Here is an 8086-nt window from a genome sequence, read left to right as displayed (position 1 = left end):
AATTAGGGTAACAAAAATTACTCAAACCAACGATAAGGAAAAATAGAGAAAAAAGTTTATGAACAAGATCCAATGAAAAGTAAAAGGAACTGGAGTAGCTAAAATAAATTGGAAAAAGAAGAGCAAAAATGGAGAACCCATGATACTTGAAGATTTGCTATAAAGCTAGTGTTACCGAGTCAGTATGATATTGATGACAAGATAGACATACGGCCAATAACGCAGAGTAAAAATTTCAGATACAGATCAAAACATACTTGGACAACTGCTAACCAAAATCCATTGTTAAGAAAATTAAAAGACAATCAAATGAGTTGTAGAAGATATTTGCAAATTAGATGCCTGATAAAAAAAACTTGATTCCAGAATATATAAATGGTTCTTTGAAATCAATAATAAAACAAGCAAACCAATAAAAAAATGGACAGAGGTTTTGAATAAATATTTCATCAAAGGAAACATATGATGGTAAGCGAGCCCATAAAAATCTGCTCAGTAGTCATGTATCATTAAAGAAATGCAAATTGATAACAAAATGAGATATTACATCTACTAGAACGGCTTAGAAGAAAAACAAAAAACTGAAAATACCGAGTGTAATTCCCATGTATTGTGGGTAGGAATGTAAAGCAGCATGGCATATAGAGCATTCGTTAAAATTTCCTTCCCTATTCATTTCTATATATATCGTCTTGGACAGGTTACCTGTGGAATAAAAATAATCTATTCATCTATTACGGTGTTCCTTCTGACTTACTGCTTTCTGCATAAATTCTACTGAAAACTTGAGTTCCTAGGTTAGCATCAGGCCTCAGGAAGTTAATTTCCAGTTGTATAAATAGTGAGAGAACTTAGATTTACCTAACTCGGGAAGTGTGCGTGTTCATTTCAAGGGAAAATGAAGCCTGCTATCTTAGACACATTTCTAGGTCATAAAAGTCAGAAACAGTGACAGCAGGACCTACCTGGCCCTTGGAGAGATGTGTGTCCACTCCAAATGGTCAGAATGAGAATCTAAGATCCTTCCGTCCTCTTTCCAAGGAGCCAAGGTTTCTATTGTTATTTGTTTTAGGAAGGAAGAGGGAAGCAACACATTCTCTTTTCTGAATATAAACAGAGAAAATCTATTTTCTCACCTAAGGCATTAACTATGTTTACATAACAGATTGTTTTTACTGAGCTATAATTGACATATACATTGCATTAGTTTAAGGTGTACAATGTGTTGATTTGACACACACGTATATACACTGCAGCATGATTACCTCCAGAGCATTAGCTGACACCTCCATCACTTGTTTTTTTTTTGCATGGGAACAATCAGGATCTTATCTCTTAGCAACTTTGAAGTTTATAATACAGTATGTTTGTCTTTAATCACTATGTTATACATAGATCTCTAGGACTTCCTTAGGTACTGGGTACATGCATGAGAGATCTGACCTCACTTTAACACACCATCCCACCGACAGCACATGATATATAATGATATATAATCGGTCTGATCCAGAACACCTGTGTCTGCATTTCATGCTACAATCAATAAAGAAGAATATTAAAAAAGAAAAAAATATACAACCATACCTCATCCTACTCCGGCCTTCTCAGGGTTTAATACTTGGCTCGCTTCAAAAGGAAAGTTTATTTGAAAGCACAGTAGATAAAATAGAGCAGCAGAAACCTTTAAAAGCAGCCAAGGCCAAGAGTTTGGTAGAAGTAAAATGAAGAGGACGCTCTAGGAGCTGATAACAGGAGTAGTGCAATTGCTACTCTCAAAGCTGAAGTGTCCACTGCTTGTCTATGTGCGTCTTCATTTAATCAATGCATAATATTTAATCAGTACATACGTACACATGATATCAATAATGTAACTGGATTATAGATCATTTTTAGTGGCATGCCTGCACATAGTTTTTCTCCTTCTTAGCACGGGAGAAGACTAGAGCTTAAAATTGTAACAATATATATATGATATTTATTATGCTTCTCTCTTCCCTTTTTTCAGGTTTAATCTGGGGAGAATTTAATCAGCTGAATTTAGTGTGTTCGTAGCCTAATAGGTTAATCTCTATAATAAAGGGTCATTGGGGTTTGACCAGACAAGATAGAGAAACTCTTTTAATAGAGAAAAATTGAGGTCTTTGACCTCAATTTTTGCATTTAGACCTTTTTAACATACTGTTCGACATAGTATTTTAACCTCTGGTTTTCAAATTGGACGATTGAAATTATAATTCTGACCCTACTGAGTCAGGATAAAGGCTTATGATTTGGCTGAGTGCTACCTTCAAAAATAAGTAAATGAACAGAAAAGGGTAAAGTTACTAAATGATTAAAATGAGGGTTAATTTAAATAATCTAATGAAAGATTGCCTTGTCAACGGCAAATAATTTAGTCAGTTATAATTGCAAAATTATTAGAGCAGATACTATAAGAAGAATTATGTTGAATCGGTGTTTTAGATTTGGATTTGACTTATTATGTTCTTTTTTATCCACGATAGTAAATAAAAGAAATACTATTTAACTTCATCACTTTGCCATGTTCAAAACCAGTTGTGCATGAGAATTGTAATTTATCATATTATTCAAAGGAAGAGAATATCACAAAATATATTACCTGTCACTCATCGAATGTGAGCTAATATAGTTCCTGTTCCTGTCAAATGGTGTTCTGTTCCATAACACACACACGTAAGAAAACCTAATTTTCCCTCCTCAGCATAGCCTTAATGATAAGAGTATGATACTCCAGCCACTTTCTCTTATTCACCTTAAGCCGGTTACATACCCGGTCCTCTAGACCTCTAGCTGATATCTGTGAAAAAACTGTAATGGTTATACTTATTCTATTTCTGATATCATATTGCTCCATGATTAATCTCTATGTGAACCCTCTTAGAAGCCTTGCTGAGGCCATACAGCAATGAGTTACACCTTGATTTAAATAGTAACGGTAAGTCAATTTAAGAAAAATGTATTATTCAAACTACATGACATTCTGGAGAAGGCAAAACTATGTCAACAGCAAAAAGTTCAGTGGTTGCCAGAGGTTTGTGTTGGGGAGAGATGAATGGATGGAGCAAAGAGGACTTTTAGGGTAGTGAAGACACCCTGTATTACACAATAATAAGAGGTACATGTCATTATACATTTGTCCGAACTCACAGAATGTATGTATAACGCAACGTAAGTCATGGACTTTGGGTGATTGTGATGAGCCGATGTGGATTCATTGGTTCTTCCACTCTGGTGGGAGATTTTAATAATAGGGAAGTTGTGCGTGTGTAGGAACAGGAGTATCTGGGAAATCTCTGTATCGTCCCCTCAATTTTGTTGTGAATCCTAAACAGCTCTTAAAAATAAAAGCTTGATAAAAGTAGCAAATAAAATATAAGGAAAGGAAAGCATACAATAGGAGAGCCATCTAGAGAGTAGAATAAAGAGAAAGAAAGGTGGATTAAGGAGAATAAGGGGGACCGAATGCTTTCATTTGAGCCATAGCCTTTTTTTTTCCTACTAGAGATTAAATATTGAGCCTTCACCCAATAATACTTTCCCAATGGGCACTTCTACCTCTTGGTGCTATTCTCGCCACCTCCTTGGGACACCTTGGATAGGGGACACAGTTCATCCTCTCTCAACTACATGTTTTCATGACCTCCAGGAGAAGGTGCCCTATGAGTCAGGACCCAGCTACACTTACAAAAGTTATTCTGTGCATAGAAAGACCAATGGTGGCCCCAACTCATTCCTATAATGGTGATGTCTGCTTACACACTTGGAAATTTGAATAACAATGATAAAAGAAAGCTATTTCGGAGTCTGTGGATAGTAAATACATGTTAGGTGTGACATTACAGCCTTCCCCAGTGACAGCAAACTGCACCATCTGTCATGACATTTCCCCTGCTGGAGTCTAGACCAGCCTCTAGCTTACCTTATCAGAAATTCAGGATTCTAGCTGGTCAGACTTGACACCAAAGCCCAGACTTACCAAGGAAACTCCACGCCTCTTATTCTAGAGATGGTACGGTACAAATTAGTTTTTGCTTTTTTATTTATTAATGCTGAAGTATGAAACAAAAGTAATAAAAGTAGATCTTAAATATTTTAATTATATGTTATCCTACCTACTCTGTATTCTGGTCATGAAAGGGAAAGTTATATTGGGAAGTACTTTGAATTTAAAGTACAAAAAGGAACTGGAAATTATTGTAAAACCCAAAGTGTTTATGTCCCTATTAATTATACAATTTGCATGGTTTTATAATTCACTATTATTTGAAATCTATTCTGAATCTTTACCCTTGTTATCTAACACATTGGTTACATAAGTTGCATAAAAAGTAAACCCAAAGAATTTGACTTCAACCATAACATATTGTCAAGATTCTGAGGGTTTACTAAGTTGAGTTGGGTGATTCTTGCCTGGTGTCTTGCCTGTCACTGCACTCAGATGGCCGCTGGGGCTGTCATCTTAAGGCTCATTGGCCTGGAAGTTCAAGATGGCTGTCTCCCTCGCATGCTTTGCACCTCAGGTGGATGGCTGAAAAAGCCTGGAGCTGGCTAAATATCTCCTTTTCTTCATGTGCCTTCTCTCTGTGGGTAGGGTAGTCAGACTTCTTACGTGGTGATTGGCTTTCCCCAGAGCATGTATTTCAAAAGATCCAGATGGGCGCTACAAAGCATCTTATCATCTAGCCTTGAAAGAAATTTAGTATCGCTTTCACTATATCATATCGATCAAAATCCAGTTCAAGATCTAGCACAAGTGTAAGGCGAGGGGCTGCATATGAGCGTAAATGCAAGGAGCTGCGGTTCATCAGGGGTTCATCGTTAAAGACTAGCTAACGTATCTGCTTAGACTAGTGGGTTAGTATACGGAAAGTTGAAGAACAAAGACACCACTTTAGAAAGGGCAGGAAGTACCTTGGTTATGAAGGCAGATTTTTGGAAGGAATTTAATAACATGATTTGTATTAAATAAATCTTAATTATTGAAATCAAACAAGAACCTACATCTTGTGGATTTCACGAATAGATTATCATAAATTACATTTTGTAAATGCAGTTTTAAATGAAAATTTCTTATTGAAACAAGTGATATTTTATATTTAATGTTCAGACATTATAAACTATACCTTAGGTTGCCTATTTCATCCTAGCACAGTGCTGAGAATTTAATAGATAGTAAATCTTTGCTCATAAAGTGCTGAGAATATATGAAAGAACATGAATACATACCAATTTCGAATTATATCCAATGTGATGCTGAGGTACCAATTAGTTTATTTATACTTTATCAAATAATGCTTTGGTTTGTAAAATACAATTGCATTTAATATTGAAAGAAAAGGCAAATAACTGCAGGAGGTATTTCTAAACAATTTTTTTTTCTGAATAAGCAGACAACACATAAGAACAACAAATGAATTCTTCTCCCCTGGTCGCAGCCTGCACTATCCTGTTGCTCATATAATTGAGGTGGCATTGCATTCACATTGTTATTTAATGCCTATTGAGACCTAATTGTAATCTCAAAATCCACAGCGGACAAAGATTATAGCTTTTATCCCAGTGTGTTTATAATCTAATGGATTCTTTTCTGCTTGAGTATTCAGTATTGCAGAGTGAGAGTGAAACTCTGCAGGCATTCAAAATAATTATTGCAAAATATAAAGAACGGTTAGTATTTAGTCACGAAAAGATGATCTCTGCTGAGTCTACAAAGTCAAAAGTATAGGAAAAAGCCTACAGAACCAGTGATCGATTGATTGATTAAAGTCAATATATGTTCAATTTGTGTGTGCGTGTGTACGATTGCAGAAAGAAACACTGCTCAGTTTTGTGAAATAACTAAAGTGTAAATAATTAGTTATGCCATTGAAAATATTCATTCAATAAAAATCAATATGTTCTGATATAGCTATATGATCCTTTTACATTTTCTGAGACTCTGCAAGATTGACAGTATTTAAATTTTTTAAAGTTTGATAGAATTACCAATGAAGCCATATGACCCTGCAGATTTCTTTGGATGAATGATTTTTACTATGAATGAAATATTTTTAAAAATAGGGCTATTTCGATTTTGTATTTCTTCTTAAATCTACATTTGTAAGACGTGTTTCTCAGGTAACTTTCTCACTTTTATAATCCATTAAATGTTTTGTCACATAGATGATCATAATATTTTTTTTATGTCTTTAAGATACGTGCTAACATTTCCCCTTCACATCATATATTGATAATTTGTGTTTTCTCTTTTTCCTTAATTAATTCTGCTAGATTTTGATCACCATTATTAATCTGTTGAAAAGATGAACCTTTGGCTTTGTTAACTTTTTCTAATGTTTATTTTCTACTTCATTAACTTCTTTTTAGTGTTGCTGTTCCACTCACTTGAAATTAATTCGCTCTACCTTTCTTAAGGTGGAAATTTTATATGTTTATCTTTAAATATTTCATTTAACATAATCATTCAAAATTAAATAGCACTGACTATAGTTAATAAAACTGTACTGTATACTTGAAATTTGTTAGGATGGTAGATCTTAAGTGTTTTCATTGCAAAACAAAACAAAACAAAACAAAAAACTGTCAGGCGATGGAAGCGTTAATTAACTTGAGCATAATTATTTTACAATGTATATGTATATTATGCTCATATAATGTAATAAATCATCACATTGTGTACCTTAAATATGTACAATTTTTATTTTGTCAATTATATCTCAATAAAGCTAGGAGGGATTCTCAATAAAAACCTCTCGACCACCTCCCCCAAAACAAGAAAATTTTAAATGAAATATTTCCCCATGAACTCCACTTTAGCTCAATACTACAAATTTTGACATGGGTGTGGGGTATATGGATAATCTCAGTGATATTTCAATTTGTTTGTATATCTTAAACTGTTTTAAAAATTAAAGTCTCCAAGAGAAAAACTGGAAGCAAGGGAATGACTCCGTTTCAGAGGCAGTCCCTCTCAAAATAGCTTAAAATTCAGGTTGTGTGGGAAAACATATTTCAAACATTTCTATCAATATAAAACAAACAGAAATAAAATTTGTGATGTACAAGTTTTCTGGAAAGAGTAGGCCCTTTGGCTCTATACGAAAAAAAGGAGGGGACAGCTACATAGTATGTATGACGAAGCTGCGAGGTCTTGGGACACTGCACGGCACTTCTAAAAGCAATAGGAAGCTACTGGAAAGGGTCGGGCTTGCATCTTGAAATACTCAGTAGAAGTCATTGATGGGGTCAGACTTTCGTTTTTAAAATAATGCTCTGCTACAATTGTAGAGAGGACTGGAGGGTTGCCAGAATACATGGAGATTTGTTACTGCTGTTACATCGGACCTGGTAAAGACGAGAGGAAATTGTTTCAGAGCGGTGAAATGGAGATGAAGAGAGATGGAACGATGGCAGAGATATATAAATAAAATAAATAGACCGTGTCGATGGATTAAATATCAGATATTGACGTAGAGGGGTAAGAGAGATGTTAATGAGACAACCAAGGTGTCTGGCTTATGTAACTAATGAAATTGCCATTTACTACAGAAGGAAACATGGGAGAATGAGAATGTTTATTCCAGCTCATTCTTTTGATTTTGATGTAAATTCTCCTCAGCGCTACTACGGAAATGGAACCTTGGTTTTGCTTATCATTGAATTTATTACAATGTCCCTTCAGGAGGTATCTCTATGTGGTAAAGCCATGCAGATTTATTTCCTTTAATATTGTCTCCCACTTTCCTGGTGTGACACCTGACACCCATGGGAACTTAAGAAACAATTTGTGAATAATGAATACATGTTTAAATAAAAAGTCTGGGCACAGTTTCTGAGTGAGTTTCAGAGGTATGTTTGCTTTTGAAGGCTGGCGTGTGCTGTAATTCTTCATACCCAACTTTTACCTTTCCTTCCGAAAATACACAATTCTTAATGTGTTTCTCTCCTTATTTTGCCATTACTATTATATTTAAAAGTAATTTAAATTCACTGCTGAATTATCAAGTATTTCATATTTATATTTAGAAAGTTTTACCATGAGCTTCAACTCTATATTATTGCTACT

Source organism: Pteropus medius, unplaced genomic scaffold (assembly GCF_902729225.1).
Source record: "Pteropus medius unplaced genomic scaffold, Ma_sr-lr_union100, whole genome shotgun sequence".
NCBI lineage: Eukaryota > Metazoa > Chordata > Mammalia > Chiroptera > Pteropodidae > Pteropus > Pteropus medius.
This window is presented reverse-complemented; position numbering follows the sequence as displayed.